The sequence below is a fragment of the Caretta caretta genome, chromosome 1, assembly GCF_965140235.1.
Source record: "Caretta caretta isolate rCarCar2 chromosome 1, rCarCar1.hap1, whole genome shotgun sequence".
NCBI classification, from domain to species: Eukaryota; Metazoa; Chordata; order Testudines; family Cheloniidae; genus Caretta; species Caretta caretta.
This window is the reverse complement of record NC_134206.1, coordinates 216,128,736-216,144,482: the sequence shown is the minus strand read 5'-3', so window position 1 is coordinate 216,144,482 and position 15,747 is coordinate 216,128,736. Positions and strand designations below refer to the sequence as shown.

The following is a 15,747-nucleotide window of genomic DNA, read 5'->3' as shown; positions in this document are numbered from 1 at the left end:
TCTCAACTACCTAGCAGTTGTCCTTATAAAGTGATATAACCCCATGAATAATAACAGATCATGTCTACACGAAGAGTGCTTTACAGGTCTAGGAATACTGAGATACTATACCGGAAAAGCACTTCTAGAGTGGATGCAGCTATACTTGCGAGGGTTACCATATTTGAACATTCAAAAAAGAGGACACTCCACCGGGGGGTGGGGGTATTTGCACCAGTATCTACCAATTCGCCTTGTATTAATGTGTTATTATACTGTTATATATGCTGTGCGCTACATGTTGTCTATATTATGTGTATATATACATATAAGAAAAAGTGATATGGCTCACCGCTCGCCTCTTCACCCCTCCTAGGATCAGGGGCAGCCGAGGGGGTCTCCATGAGCTACGCCCGCCACAAGTGCGAGCTCCGTGGCTCCCGTTGGCTGGGAAAAGCCCCAATGGGAGCTGCTGGAGCTGCAGAGTGGGGCTTGCAGGCGCCGGCAGCGCGCAGAGAGCCCTCTGCCCTCCCCCAACCCGACCCTAAGAACCAGAGGGACCTGCCGGGGAGTGAGGTGGGGAGTCCCGGCAGTGCTTACCTGGGGCAGCTCTCGGGAAGCATCCGGCTGGTCCCTCCGGCTCCTAGGGCTGGGTCAGGTCGGGGGTGGTGGAGGGCTCTCTGCCCGCTGCTAGCGCCTGCAAGCCCCACTCCCACAGCTCTGATTGGACAGGAGGGAGCTGGTGTAGCACATGGAGACCTCCTCCACCTCTGTGCCCAGGGGCCTCCCACACTGCAAGCTCCTGCTGGCGGGCGGGCACCGGGAGCTGCTCCAGGAAGCTCTGCCAGCCCTAGGACTTTGGTACGCGCGGTGAGGTGAGCAGTCCCCGATATTGGGACAAAGGGCGTCCTGACTGATATGGCAAAATCCCGGACGTTTTTAGATATTTAACAATTCCTCCCAGACGGCGATTTAAGAACCAAAACGCCGGGAAAATACGGACGTATGGTGACCCTAATACTTGCAAAGCTGCCCTTTTACCAGGACAATGCAACCCCTGTTTTATGAACTAATGGGGATTGAAGTGTTCATAAAGTCCAAAAGTTCATGAAATTGAACATTTCAAAATTACAGGAAATGTGGTACATAAGTTGCAGTACAGTACACTGCATCACTCTTTTTCTCCTTCAAACCAGGACAAAGTGATTTCCAGGGCATTGAAGGTATCATAATGTGAAGAGATGTCAACTCGTTCTTTGTCAACATCACTTTCCTTTTGTGACTTTTTCCCCATCAGGAAAAATGGCTCATATAACCGTTCATTCAGAAGATTGGTGTTTGTAAAATTGAGGTTCCACTGGATCGCTTATTCCAGCACCCCTCTCCTGAGCGACGAAAGCTGTACTGGTTAAAGCACAGTTTTGCTGGTATAACTGCAACAGCTATACTAGAGGCTTTGGCCGCCATAGCTATGTTGGTTACAAATCATACCTCATCACACCCTCAATTGACATTCCTATGTGAGCTGAAGGAGACCTGGCCTGCAGGGTAGACCTGGCCCATAGTGTAGACCTGGCCTGTCTATTCACAAAAATGTGTGTGAATAAAGGTGGGTTTTTTTAATTATTCCATTACTTCTAATCACTACTATTGTTCAATTCAATAGTGAACATGTAGAAAGTTTTCTGTTTAAATGACAATTTAAACCTCAGAGAAAGGACTAGAATTCTATGCATACCAACAAGTCTGTGAAGCATTTAGGTGCCAAATAATTAAGGCCTTTTTCTATATAGGTCCTGAAGCTTTGGGAAGATTTTTATAAATAATTTTGTAGGTTCAGTAAACATAATGCTTATTGCCATTCTTTTGTTTCTAACTTTGGTAATTTAATTACATTCTATCTACTTACATTCTGGTGTGTCTAGGTACTTATATGGCCCTTATTAATGTAATATCCAAGCATATCTCAAACATCAATGAATTTGCCCTAGTAAGACTTTTTTGAGGCAAAGCAGTATTATCCCCATTTTACTGACAGAAAAACTGAGGTGCAGGTGGATAGATTCTGATATCCTTATTCATACTGAGTACTCACTGATTACACTCATTGAAATTCATGGGAATACCTGTGGAGTAGGGTGCTACTCACTATGAGTGAGTGGATCAGAATCTAGCCTTGTGAATATATGTGTATATAAAGTAACTGACAGTAGAGTTAGGTCCTTGTTGTCTTTCCCTGATGATACCTGCACTTACAATTGGCCCCCAAGAAGCCAGCTGTTCCCAGCAAAAGCAGACAGAGGATCCCCAGAATCACCACAATGAGCCACCCTGGAACAGGAGAATCTAAGTGAAAGGAAAGGGAAACAATGATACAGAAAGGCTTAGCCCCCATCCCTAAAACCCTGAATTAGACCAGAATTTATCTGGGTAGTTCCAGGGTTCTAAGGCCACCCAAATTTGGACTGAAAATCTGCTTAATATTAGCTGTCATTAACGGGACACTCAATAAAAATATCCAGACCAAGTATGGGTTCGTGTCATTTTAGGGACCCAAGTTGGCCATCATGCCTAGCAAAGGCATATTACATTAAAAAAGAAAAAAATAAGACCAAGTGCATTCAGACCTGCTACTGCTGTGATTGTCACAAGCAAAGCTTCATAGGCATGCAAGATGAGGTTTGTCCACACACGGCCAAGCCCAGAACCTAGAGTCAGGAGCTTGTCACATACAATATCTGTGATACTGGTGTTTGCAAATTTTTGACTCCTCTCCTGCTCAAAAGCAGTGTGACATTTCAGGACAGAGAGGGTGGGCCATTCACTTGACTTTGCTGGGTGGCAGGAGAGACACATTAATCGATTAGTCTATGAAAAACTATCAACAACAAATGGGGAATATCAGGAATTTTCACTAAGGAGGGGTTATACCATAATACAATGCTCTGTAAAGAGCCAGAATATTGGGATGAACAGGCATAAGCAACTGTATTTCTATGTTAAATCAAGTAATGGGGCATTCAGTTGTGTGTATGTCTCTTAATTTCTTTTTCTGATATCTGGCCCTTTCTTTCTTTATACTTTCATTAAACTACCAGAACTAAGTTATCAAAAGCATCATTAATGTTCTTCTTATAGAAAAATCTAAAAGTTGTTCTAATGACAATGTTTCACTGTGCAAAACTCTGCTAATCTTCAGGGGCAACTAGTTATACCCAACTTACAAGAATGTTGGAGGCGACAGACAGGAGGAGACACAGACCAAGATTTAAAACAAATAAGAGCCTAAAGTGAGACTCCTAAAACTGTATTTAGGAAGCTGCAAGATTTTCAAAAGACCTGAGCACCCGGCAGCTCCCTTGACCTGAGTGGAAGCTATTCGGTGCTTGGCATCTTTGAAAATCAACCAGGTGCTTAAATGAGAATTTAGAAGACCAAATATGTGCTCCTGTTTTTAAAAATCTTGGCAGTTTGCAAAACTGGGTCCAGGCTTGGACTTTGAACTCCCACCTCTCCAAAGTGTGAAGGCGCTGAGATCTGGGGTTCTGGTATGGGCCTGTTCAGTACATGAATATCCAAACAACATTCACTGAAACCTGCAGTAAGAAATCCCTCAAATAAGTAGAACTCTGCCAATATGTCCAATACAGTTTTGTCCAACCTTTAATTTAAAATCCACTTGGTAGCCTCTTGGAGAGCTGCTAAAAACTGGTTTCACTGTATGTCAAAATTCTGAGTTTATTTACTAAATAGTAACAGACCAGCTGTCAAGTTTCCTTCCCCACTCTGAACTCCAGGGTACAGATGTGGGGACCTGCATGAAAGACCCCCTAAGCTTATTTCTACCAGCTTAGGTTAAAACTTCCCCAAGGCACAAAGTCTTTCCCTTCGATTAGGTAGATGGCTGCCACCACCAAGTGTTTTAGACAAAGAACAGGGAAAGGACCACTTGGAGTCCTATCCCCCCAAAATATTCCCTCAAGCCCTTACACCCCTTTTCCTGGAGAAAGCTTGATAATAATATCCTCACCAATTGGTACAGGTGAACACAGACCCAAACCCTTGGATCTTAAGAACAATGAAAAATCAATCTGGTTCTTAAAAGAAGAATTTTATTTAAAGAAAAGGTAAAAGATTATCGCCCCTGTAAAATCAGGATGGTAAATACTTTACAGGGTAATCAGATTCAAAACATAGAGAATCCCTCTAGGCAAAACCTTAAATTACAAAAAGACACAAAAACAGGAATATACATTCCCTCCAGCACAGCTTACTTTACAAGCCATTAAACGAAAGAAAATCTAACGCATTTTCTAGCTAGATTCCTTACTAACTTTACAAGAGTTGTAAAGCTTGCATTCCTGATCTGTTCCTGGCAAAAGCATCACACAGCCCAAACCCTTTGTTCCCCCCCCTCCAGATTTGAAAGAATCTTGTCCCCTCATTGGCCATTTTGGGTCAGGTGCCAGCGGGGTTACCTTAGCTTCTTAACCCTTCATAGGTGAAAAGATTTTGCCTCTGTCCAGGAGGGATTTTATAGCACTGTATGCAGAAAGGTGGTTACCCTTCCCTTTATATTTATGAGGCCAGCACTCCAGAGTTTGGGATTCCATGGCTTCATTGCAAAGCTTCCAGAACATTACACCGAACTGGAGACACCTCACTCTGAGAATGAGGTCAACAAATTAGTAATGTTCTTGTAACCGATAGGAAATAAACGTACTGGTATGGCACCACAGCCAGCAGCAGCCCATGGCAGCAAGCCTTTGAGCAGGGCTTGATAGATTTGGGCTCGAGGGCTTCCACTACCACACCAGAAATAGCTGAGTAGACAGTGCTTTTATGTTGCAGCCTGGGCTGGAGGTTGGGCTCTGAAGTTCACCCCAATCCCTAGGCTTCAGAGTCTGAGCTCCAGCTTGGCCACAGTGTCTATGCAGCTATTTTTAGCACCCTAGCATGAGCCTGTGAGCCCAAGTCTGTTGAACTCTGAAGGTTGCTGTTGTGGGCTGCGTAGACGTACCCTAAGTGGCTTAAGAGCCCATATTCCACTGACTTTTAAAATTTCACACAAATTCTACACTTAAGATCTATAATCTCAAGAATTATGTGATACAGTTCAGAGGAGATGTCAGACTGTACACAGGCACTGACTTTCAGCTTTCCCCGGGGGTGATCCATCCCTTCCCCCCAAGGCCCCACGCTTGCCCCACCTTTCCCCACACCTTTCCCCCTGCTCTGCCCCCTCCCTTGAGGACCTGCCTCTGCCCTCCTTCCTGCTCTGCCCCTTTCCCCGAGCATGCCCCAAACTCATTCTGCCTCTTCACACCCCAGCTCGGCAGGGCCCACCAAACAGCTGATTGGCAGGTGGCTGGTGGGTGCTGAACACCCACAATTTTTTTTCTATGGGTGCTGCAGCCCCAGAGCACCCACAGACTATGCCTATGGGACAATGAAAAATATAATAATAGTATGTACAAAGCAAGGAGCTTATAAGTATGGTACTTTTGTTCCTAGTGTTTCTGCATCTTTATTTCCTCTGCTTCTCAGAAGGAGTGTGAAATTTCAGGTCCATATAGGTAACTTCCTGCTCACTCATTTCTGATATATTGTGGACTAAAAATTTTAGACTGCATACTGATGGGGTCAGATGTCAGAAAGATGACAAGTTTTTAAAATGCCATAGACTGACATTAATATATTTGTGACTGTGGTCACTTGAGGGGCTATACTGAGAATAATCAATCAAAGCAAACTGCAAAGAATAGGATAAACTATCCCCCAAACTGGTAGTTTATTCTATAATTAGATTATATTAGCCAAAATACAGTTTAAGCAATTCAGCCTTTGGCTCTCACCCAGACAGCCAAGTCTATATAGTCAGGATTACTTAAAACCTTATTCACCATATATAAGTTCTACCAGTCCCAAGAGATCAGACACATTACCCACCAGGTTAATGCATATTGCAGATCTTACCCAAATACAGGTTTACAGCCAATTCTTATTAACTAAATCTAAGATTTATTTAAAAAGAAAAGAGTCACTGTGGTTAAAAGATCATTATACATACGGATATGAATGGGTTTGTGCCATAGCAAAGATGGTGAGGCTGCTGATTTGCAAAAGTATTTCTCGAACAGCGGTGGGCAACCTATGGCCCATGGGCTGCAGGCAGCCTGTCAGGGTAATCTGCTGGTGGGCCGCCAGACAGTTTGTTTACATTTACACAGCTGCCTGCAGCTCCCAATGGCCGTGGTTCACCATTCCCGGCTAATGGGAGCTGCGGGAAGCAGTGCGGGCCGCAGGGATGTGCTGGCTGCCGCTTCCCAAAGCTCCCATTGGCTGGGAACGGCGAACTGTGGCCACTGGGAGCTGCGGGCAGCCGTGAAAATGTAAACAAACTGTCTGGTGGCCCACCAGCGGATTACCCTGATGGTCCACAGGTTGCCCACCACTGTTCTAGAATCAGTTCAATAGGTTATAGTCCAATACTCAGTTTGTGTGCAGAGTTTGTTCAAATTCTTCCATGAGAATTTGCAGGAATAGTCAGAGTAGACCTGGAGACCTCAGTCTTGCAATTTAGATTATGATATCGTCACATCACAAGTTCATTCTAAATGTTAATAGCCCCTTTTGATCTCTTATTCAGTAGAATATAGTAATGAAATATTATATACCAGAACAGAAGTTTAGCATCTACAAGCTAATTAGATTGCGTGGAACTTCTAACAAGACATAGGTACACAGAAAATTAGTATCTACTTCTGATTCTTTAACAATACAGGCCTACATTTCAAGAACTCTAGTCTATTTAACATGGTTTGCCAACTGTCTACAAGGAATGGCCATGTTTACGATTTCAATGCTCTTCTAATACGTCCTTAAAGGTTGCTTTTAGTTCAACCAGCCTGCTGGTGGTTTAACCCTCACTGGCTCAGTATCACAATATTTAAGTGTGAGATTCCAGATTACTAATGTCAAAGACTGTGTGATACAGTTCAGCGAAGATGTTCATCTATGGAGAACAAAATAATAATGAAATGGAATAAGGATCTTTGCAGCTGGCTTTATTACATTTTTTTTTCTGTTGTAGACATTGCAGGTCTACAAAAGTCACTGTCTGCTCGCTCATTTCTGGTGGGTTATAGGATAGACATTTTAGACTTGGTTTTAGTGGATTAAAGTAAGTGATGGGATTTGATATGAAGCTGACAGTTGTAACTGAGAAGATAACAACAGGGAGATCAGATCAGACTGTGATGGGTCCAGAGGCAATGCTTGTTTTTCAGCAAGTATAAGTTAATTTTGCATAAATCTCCCCCTCATTTGCATGGAGGAATAATGAATTGCAGGGCTGGGGTTTCAATAAACTCTGTAAGAACACTTCCTGTTATTCAAAAGTAGGTACTGCCTTTGAGAAGATTGAGCTTCACAGCTGGTAGTCACAGGAAATTGGTAATACTCTAAAATACTCTAAACTGGGAAATTTTATGATGATGTTTTGTTTTGTTTTTCTTGTTGTACATACTGCCCACCCTCAAAAATATAATGCTGCATAGAACTGGTAATACTGTTAGTGATGAAAACTATTCATTAAGACCTTAGCCCCTTGTTTAAGCTAATGAATTGCTTGAAAACGGATCCTTGCTTTCTTCAAGTGTATTTCTTATTCATTAAGCATTTGCCAAATAGCCCGAAAGAATCAGTGTCAGCCTATGAGTCATTCATGAACTCTTTGACTCAACTATTTGCTATTTATTTTTCATATTGTGTGGTTGGTCCCTTAAATTGCATGGTATTGTTTCTGATCTCAAATTGGATGACTACAACATTTTAAACAAGAGAATAACTAATGTATGGGGAATAAAAAGCAACGCATTTTTAGTAAGATTTTTCAAATAATTATTCATGATAAAATCTGTACGATTTTTGGGATTAATTAACATTTTCATGAATACTTGGATGTCATCCAAATACTCATGAATGATATTATGCTACAAATCAAAGCAAACTGCACTCAACATCTACTCACAAATATATTAATGGATCAGGTTTATTTTTAAAACTTAAGTCACAATGAGGAGAGGAACTTGATGACTGAGATTTTGTTTCATTTGCTGATAAAACAATGGATTCGCTCTATCAGTTTACATGGAGTCATGACATAATCCTAGAACAGTCTGGTGTGTAGGTCTCAGGACATGCTGGCTTCAGCAAAATGTTGACAAACTGGATGGAGTTCAGAGAACAATACAAATGACTAAGGAGCAAGAGGGATTGACTTATGATGAGAAAATGTGTGAAAAGGGTGCAAATGCCAAGCAATATATTTAGGGTGGTTTTAGGGGAGGTATGTCTACACTGAAAATGCTACAGCTGCACCACTGTAGTGCTTCATCGTAGACACTGCAGTTACAGGAGGGGCTCTCCCATCACTGTAATTTATCCACCTCTTCAAGAGATGGTAGCTAGGTTGACAGAAGAATTCTCCCATGGACCCAGTGCTGTGTATACTGGGGGTTAGATCAACATAGCTACACATCTCAGGGATGTGGATTTTTCACACCCCTGAGAGTTGTAGCTATGCCAGTATAAGTTTTTAGTGTAGATGAACCTGAGGCACTGTTGTGCCAAGTCCTGTATTCCAAGTTGCCTAAGGAAACAAAAGTCTAACTCAGTTTGTAACATAAAATTGTTCATAATAGTCAATCAAAGTTGTAGGCAGAATGACCGGCACAAATTGGATTGACTACAATATAAGAGCTATGTTCAAGGTTCTTGGTAAAGTCATAGCTTGGCAAGAGAACAAGCTAAAAGATTCCTGCAATGGGAGGAAATGTTTATCATTCAAATCACAAAATGTATTTGGCTGGTTAATGTTAATGAGATGAGGTTGTCACCCCTTTTTGGACACTGTTTATCTGGGCATCACTAAACAGGAGCAACAGGACACATAGATTGGAAGTAGTGAGCTTTCCTAGGATGGCTTTCAGCCTCACCATCTCCTGAATCCCAGGATCCATCATGACACAGTTAGGCCTTTATTGTCACTCTCCTGAGAAAGGTCCTTACCAGACTGGGCCAGAGACAGAGAGCCAGACATCTCCACCTCCACCAGCTCCAGCTAAAGCCCAAACGACATTTGGGATATAAGACATGGGTTTCTGCTGTCTTCTGTTCCCTCACATGTCATTTTCCTTTCCCACTTTATTTCTCTTCTTTCCTAGATCCTTCTTTTTGCTTCTGTCTCATAGAAGTCTGGCTTAACCTGCACAGATAGCTCCACCTTGTGCAACACTGCTGTAAGCCTCACCTGAGAGGCAACTAAAAGCAACATCTTAAAACACTAGTAAAATCTTGCCAGCTCTTACAGTGGCCAACCAGACCATGTGCTGGGCCTGTGTAACTTCAGCAGCAAGGCTGCAAGTAAAAGTCAGCACTAGAGATAGAAACTGCATTTTCTCTCTTTGCTGTTCTTTATTCTCCCCTTCATGTATGTATGTCTTGTATTGTCTTAAAGAAAACAGGATTAGACTTTAACAAGCAACAGCTCCAGGCTACCTAAATTAACCTTTTCTCTTTTCCCTCAAAAGAACAGCTAATACAATCTTTCAACACAATCTAAAAAAAATACCCCCCAAAACCAAAAAACCTTGTCAAACAGGTTTTCCCTATAAAAATACACTGTACAGCTAAATGGAAAAAACCTGATATTGTTAAAATGAAAGACTTATTTAACATTTTACATTTCAAATGCTTTGACTGTTTTTTCCTTCTTTTTTCTGTGTCCTTAATAGAAAGTGAAAAAGACTTTTAATGATGATTGTTACAATGGGAGACATCAATGATAGCTTGACATGGACCACACTTAACCATTTAATGTGGTAACAGTGAACAAAGATTTTATTGACATCTTCTCTTGTTGGGCCTTAGACCCCGCCTTATCAACACAACGGTATTATTAGTTGTAATGGGATGAACTAGAGCAAAAGTAGAAATCTGGCTTAATATTAGCAAACTGATTCCTAATCATGTGATCTGTTAGTGCATCTGAAGTTGTTGAAGCTCATTGTGTGAGTCATTCTGAAACCGAGGCAATGCAAGATGGATACAGATTTCAATGAAATTAAATACCATTCTGGAACTAGTACCCATAGGGGAAGTTACTATAAAACCAAATTGTTTTTATTACTGCATGATTGAACAGGATTAAACAAATCTAATTGAATCATATTTACAATGTAAAAATCCCAAATAAATATATTGACAGTATTCAAATATAAAATATGACTCAATAAAAATGAATTAGAGCAATATAAATTAACCAGTTAAGCAGGCAATATATAATTATACTAGGACTAGGGCTCTGGTGTTCTTAGATTGAGCCTACAGTCTCCCAAAGAAGGCCACCCTTGAAACCCAGAGCCTACTGCATCAAGGCATTTGAAAGGAAACAAGACCAGTCTCCCCAATCTTTCTGTATTAGTCTGGTTCTCTGGGCTTCCAGTCCCTAATTAGGCCTCTATGTCTTGGAAAATTACTCAGATATTTGATCTGTGTCCTCTGATTAGTCACTGCAGTTGCAACAGAAGCAGCTGGGCAACCAAGTTACTGGCAACTTTCCTTGTTTCTGTATGGTTATCTTCACCAGCACAGCAAGATCATCCAACAGTGACTCTTCCTTGACAGTAAGAAGCATCCACAAAACCTGAGCTGTCTCAGAGCTTCCAGCATCCCTTACTGCATCATTTACTGCAAAACTTTTGATATGGTCTCCCACAGTATTCTTGCCAGCAAGTTAAAAATGTATGGATTGGATGAATGGACTATAAGGTGGATAGAAAGCTGGCTAGATTGTCGGGCTCAACAGGTAGTGATCAATGGTTCCATGTCTAGCTGGCAGCTGGTATCAAGTGGAGTGCCCCAGGGGTCGGTCCTGGGGCTGGTTTTGATTAACATCTTTATTAATGATCTGGATGATGGGATGGATTGCACCCTCCGCAAATTTGCGGATGACACTACGCTGGGGGGAGAGGTAGATAAGCTGGAGGGTAGGGATAGGGTCCAGAGTGACCTTGACAAATTGGAGGATTGGGCCAAAAGAAATCTGATGAGATTCAAAAAGGACAAGTGCAGAGTCCTGCACTTAGGACGGAAGAATCCCATGCACTGCTACAGCCTGGGGACTGACTGGCTAAGCAGCAGTTCTGTAGAAAAGGACCCGGGGATTACAGTGGATGAGAAGCTGGATATGATTCAACAGTGTGCTCTTTTTGCCAAGACGGCTAACAGCATATTGGGCTGCATTAGTAGGAGAATTGCCAGCAGATCGAGGGAAGTGATTATTCTCCTCTATTCAGCACTGGTTAGGCCACATCTGGAGTACTGCATCCAGGTTTGGTCCCCCCACTACAGAAAGGACATGGACAAATTGGAGAGAGTCCAATAAAGGGCAACAAAAATGATCAGGGGTCTGGGGCACATGACTTACGAGGAGAGGCTGAGGGAACTGGGCTTGTTTAGTCCGCAGAAGAGAAGAGTGAGGGGGAATTTGATCGCAGCCTTCAACTACCTGAAGCGGGGTTCAAAAGAGGATGGAGCTAGGCTGTTCTCAGTGGTGGCAGATGACAGAACAAGGAGCAATGGTCTCAAGTTGCAGTGGGGGAGGTCTAGGCTGGATATAAGGAAACACTATTTCACTAGGAGGGTGGTGAAGCACTGGAATGCGTTACCTAGGGAGGTGGTGAAATCTCCATCCTTAGAGGTTTTTAAGGCCCAGCTGTGTTAACAATGATTTTTGGATGTGTAGTCTTACAGATGAAGGTGATGAAATGTTTGTGTCATTTGCTGTATTACTTCCCATTTTTCTCCCCACACAGAAACTCATGAGGGTGGTAGTCTATGGATAAAATGTCTCAGATACTTATTCCACAGATTTTGGATTGCTTTGCCAGATGCTTGCCAGGGAATAGGGATGAGAGGGGTCCGGAGAGAAGGAGAGAAAAGCACAAAATGACAAGTTAAGGCAAAAACATAAAAACACAAAACATATGTGTAGCGTCCCCTCTCCAGCTGGTTACCTCCTTTAATGCCAATCTGCTTACAGGTCTGGTTCTTTTGGATCCCGCCACCCCTCAGCAGGGTGTATCTTCTTTCTTTTTTCCTATGAAATTATTTGGCGGTGCCTCCACCCCCCTTGCTCCTTCCTGGCAGGGTCACCAGGGCAGGTAGGGTGGAAAATTCTAACTACAGGGTAATCCCCACTTACTTGCCAGATAGTTGGAGACTTCCAATAAATAACACAAACGCATACAACATATTCAACACAATAATTATATTAAACAGGAGACAAATACAACATAACAGGGTAAAACACTATTTTTAGGGTCACCGGTGCCCACACTGAAAATACCCGTGACTTGATGTAGCAAATGTAAGATTAGTGTCCTGTTGGTACGCGTACTTTGCTGGGGCCCTTGATGACCTATAACCACAAAATTCTTCTTTGCGGTGGTTTAGCAGCGTGGCTGACTGGGTTCAGTACAGCCCAAAGGACTCACAAGTGGGAGAAGGTGGTAAATCCCTCCACAGGTGTAATATGCAGCAGGTTATAAAATCCTCAAACCCTTACTCCCTGGCTTGAGGACACAGTTCAGGGAGTAGGGGATCCCCAAAACAAATTCCCTAACTAACTAAAAGATGGTGCACTCACAAACTCCATGAATGATCTCCAGGTTCAAAGATGACTCTGGACTCCTCAGTCACTGCAGAGGGGCTGATCTCTGCTGGCAGGGATCCTCCTCAGGCAGGAATCAGGCTGGATTTCCCCTCACCAGAGAGGGGTGCATTGCTCACGGTGTAAATTATACAACTACACTAACATCCAAACTGTAGCCTCCTAGACAAGCCTCCAGTCACATACTCCGCAGGCAGCTTTCCTGGACTAGCAGGCAGGGCAAAGCTGACCCTGTGGTGACTGGTCTCCCCTAGAGAGCTGGAGGGTGAACTCAGCCTGGCTGGGAAGTTTCCCAGCAAACTCTACAAATTGGGAATCATCAGTAGGAAAGGAAAAACCCAGCTGAGGGATCTGCTGTCAGGTCCCTAGAGGCCTGTTCTCAGGGGGAACCCTGCATGCAGGCCTGGGACTCACCAGCTTCCCACGCCGCCAGTCCTGCCCTTTTCCTGGCTGGCTCCAGACTGACTCCAAAATGCCTTCTCCCCTTTCCTCAACTCCCTGGGAGGGCCTCTCACTCACTATTGGTTGCTGGGCAGACTCTGAGTCTGCCTTGGCTCCCCCTCCCTACCAGGGACAGCGTGCCTCTCCCGGAGCTGCTGGCAGACAGGGTCCCAGGAATCTATGTAATCTCCTTGGGGGTTACATGTGTATAACAAATTAACTTATTACCAAGCATAGTAGGTCACAGTGAAAAAAGGCAATAATTATACACATCACACAACAAATAAAACTTAGCCAATTATAAATTCCAAAAGGGGGGTGCGCCGGGAGGTCCATCAATACCCATTATTATTATTATTATTATTATTATTATTATTATTATTTTATTTTTAAACAGGCACTCTATTTTACCATACCATAAAGTAGTAACTACATTGTAGGGAGATTGGAAAGGAGCACATAGTCCACAAACATAGTATTTCTTAGCCTGTTAAGTGTATTATCCCCTAATCTGTAATCTTTTCAGTTTGCCAAGCCAAACTCCAAGTTATTGGTAATACAGGTTGGTGCACTGTATGTTGTGGGTATTACTTTCGGAGGGCCACATGCCCTCCTCCCCATTTTAGTTTACAAGCAAATATTCAGTTTCCCTTCCTCATATTAAACAAACATATAGCTACCAGGAAAGAAAACTAACTGCTCCCACAAATAGTAAATTACCACACCAAAGAACTCAACAAACAATGCAATTGAGCAGGTGACTCTTGTTCTGTATTAACTTCATTCTATAGAAGGTATTAGTGTAGGGGAAGGAGCAGGGCCGTCTTTAGGATTTATGGGGCCCTACACAGTATTATTAAACTGGTGCCCCTATGCCCAATGGCAGCCCGAGCTCGCAGCTCGGAGGGGGTAGGACGAGGCAGCAAAGGATAACGAGACGCCTGGCCTGCCTCATGGTGGCGGAGAGTCACAGTTCCCTGCAGAGACCCCCGTACCCTCTCCCCCACACAGAATGGACATGCAGAAGGTACATAATTAAAAGCACTAAACTTGGGAATAAAAAGTGTCAGTCACAGGTTTTTTGATATACCCTGAAGTTTGTCAGAGATTTATTTGCAAGAACTCTATAGTAAGGGCAAGTCAGGTGTCCTGCTGAATACAACATTAAATATTATGGAATACATGATGCAGCTCTTCTCTGTTTTACATTTTCTTAATCAGTATTTCTAAGCTGATTTTATCATTTAAATGTACCCCTAAGCCTTCATAAAGTAATCATTCCAGATAGCTACATATTTAACTCACTGAAACAAAGACATTATTTTAAATTAATCAGTCACAGAAGTTTAGTGTGTTCATAACAATGTTCATTGCTTTTAGAAAAAGGGAACACTAATTTACTTTGTGTGATCTCCATAACAATAGACATGTTTATGAAATTTCACCAACTTTAAAAAATTTGTTTCCAAAGATTTTAGGGATAACAAATGATTTTATATCTTCCTAAGGTACTGATTTTCTGGAGGGTTTTCTTAAAACTAGTTTGTCAGATAGTCCGAAGTAAAGAAAGGGAAACTCTTTGTCCAACTATCTGGAAGGAAAGGGGTGTTGTCCCTTTAAAGGCTTTCTTCAATGGGGTGGGTGGGGAAAGAGGGGATGAAGGGAGAAAGGGATGGACAGAAAGGACAGGAAGACATTGGAAGCAAGTTTTTTTTACTATAGTAGTTAAAATGTGTATTTTAGATAAGGGTGGTCTTTTGAAGAATTTATTTAAAAAACTATATGTCTGAAGATCCAAGCATTTAAGGCTAAAGATTATTGTGTGTCTAAAAATCTAAGCAAGGATTTTTTAGAGATGTGATTTTATAATCTTCACCAACTCACTAATGAAATATTTTTAAAGCACATTTTAAACTAAGGTCCTGTAGACTAACATGTTCTGAGTAAATATTACAGTAATGCACAACTGTTTTTTGTCAGTAAATTCAGAAACTGACAGTATATACCTGAGGTTTGGCAAGTGCCTGTTAAAAGGATGATCACTTTAGATAAGCTATTACCAGCAGGACAGTGGGGTGGGAGGAGGTATTGTTTCATATTCTCTGTGTGTATATAAAGTCTGCTGCAGTTTCCACGGTATGCATCCGATGAAGTGAGCTGTAGCTCACGAAAGCTCATGCTCAAATAAATTGGTTAGTCTCTAAGGTGCCACAAGTACTCCTTTTCTTTCTGCGATTACCCCTTGAATGGCTCTTTAACAGTTTCAATGTTGTGCTAATAGGTTTGGCAGGCTGGAGGTTTTTTCACTTTTAACTACTAGATCCCCTCCCGAGGAAGACTCACCAGGCTGCAGCAGCCAGCTGTGGGAGCCTGCCCGAAGGATCAGAACAGGGATAGCAAAGCAAGGAGGGTGGACACTAAAACTCAGTGGTGCCCCAAATTTTCAGGTGCCCTACGCAGCTGCATATGTTGCATATGCCTAAGGACGGCCCTGGGAAGGAGCTGAAGACGTTGCCTGGGGAGTCAGGGTGAGGGAGGATGGTGCAACAAGAGGAAAGAGATTGGAGAGGTAGGGGGTGTGGAGGGAGATC

At 42.6% G+C, this 15,747-nt stretch overlaps 1 protein-coding gene across 1 annotated transcript in view; it reads right to left on the bottom strand.

Annotated features, from left to right (window-relative positions):
• The window catches only part of LOC125623187 (helix-loop-helix protein 2-like), a 30,616-nt gene extending 17,449 nt beyond the window's left edge, over positions 1 to 13,167 (bottom strand). The window contains exon 1 of the mRNA XM_075120266.1: positions 13,130 to 13,167. The gene's annotated coding sequence lies outside the window, so the exon portion shown is untranslated. The remainder of the gene's footprint in view (positions 1 to 13,129) is intronic.
• Between the last annotated feature and the right edge of the window lie 2,580 nt (positions 13,168 to 15,747).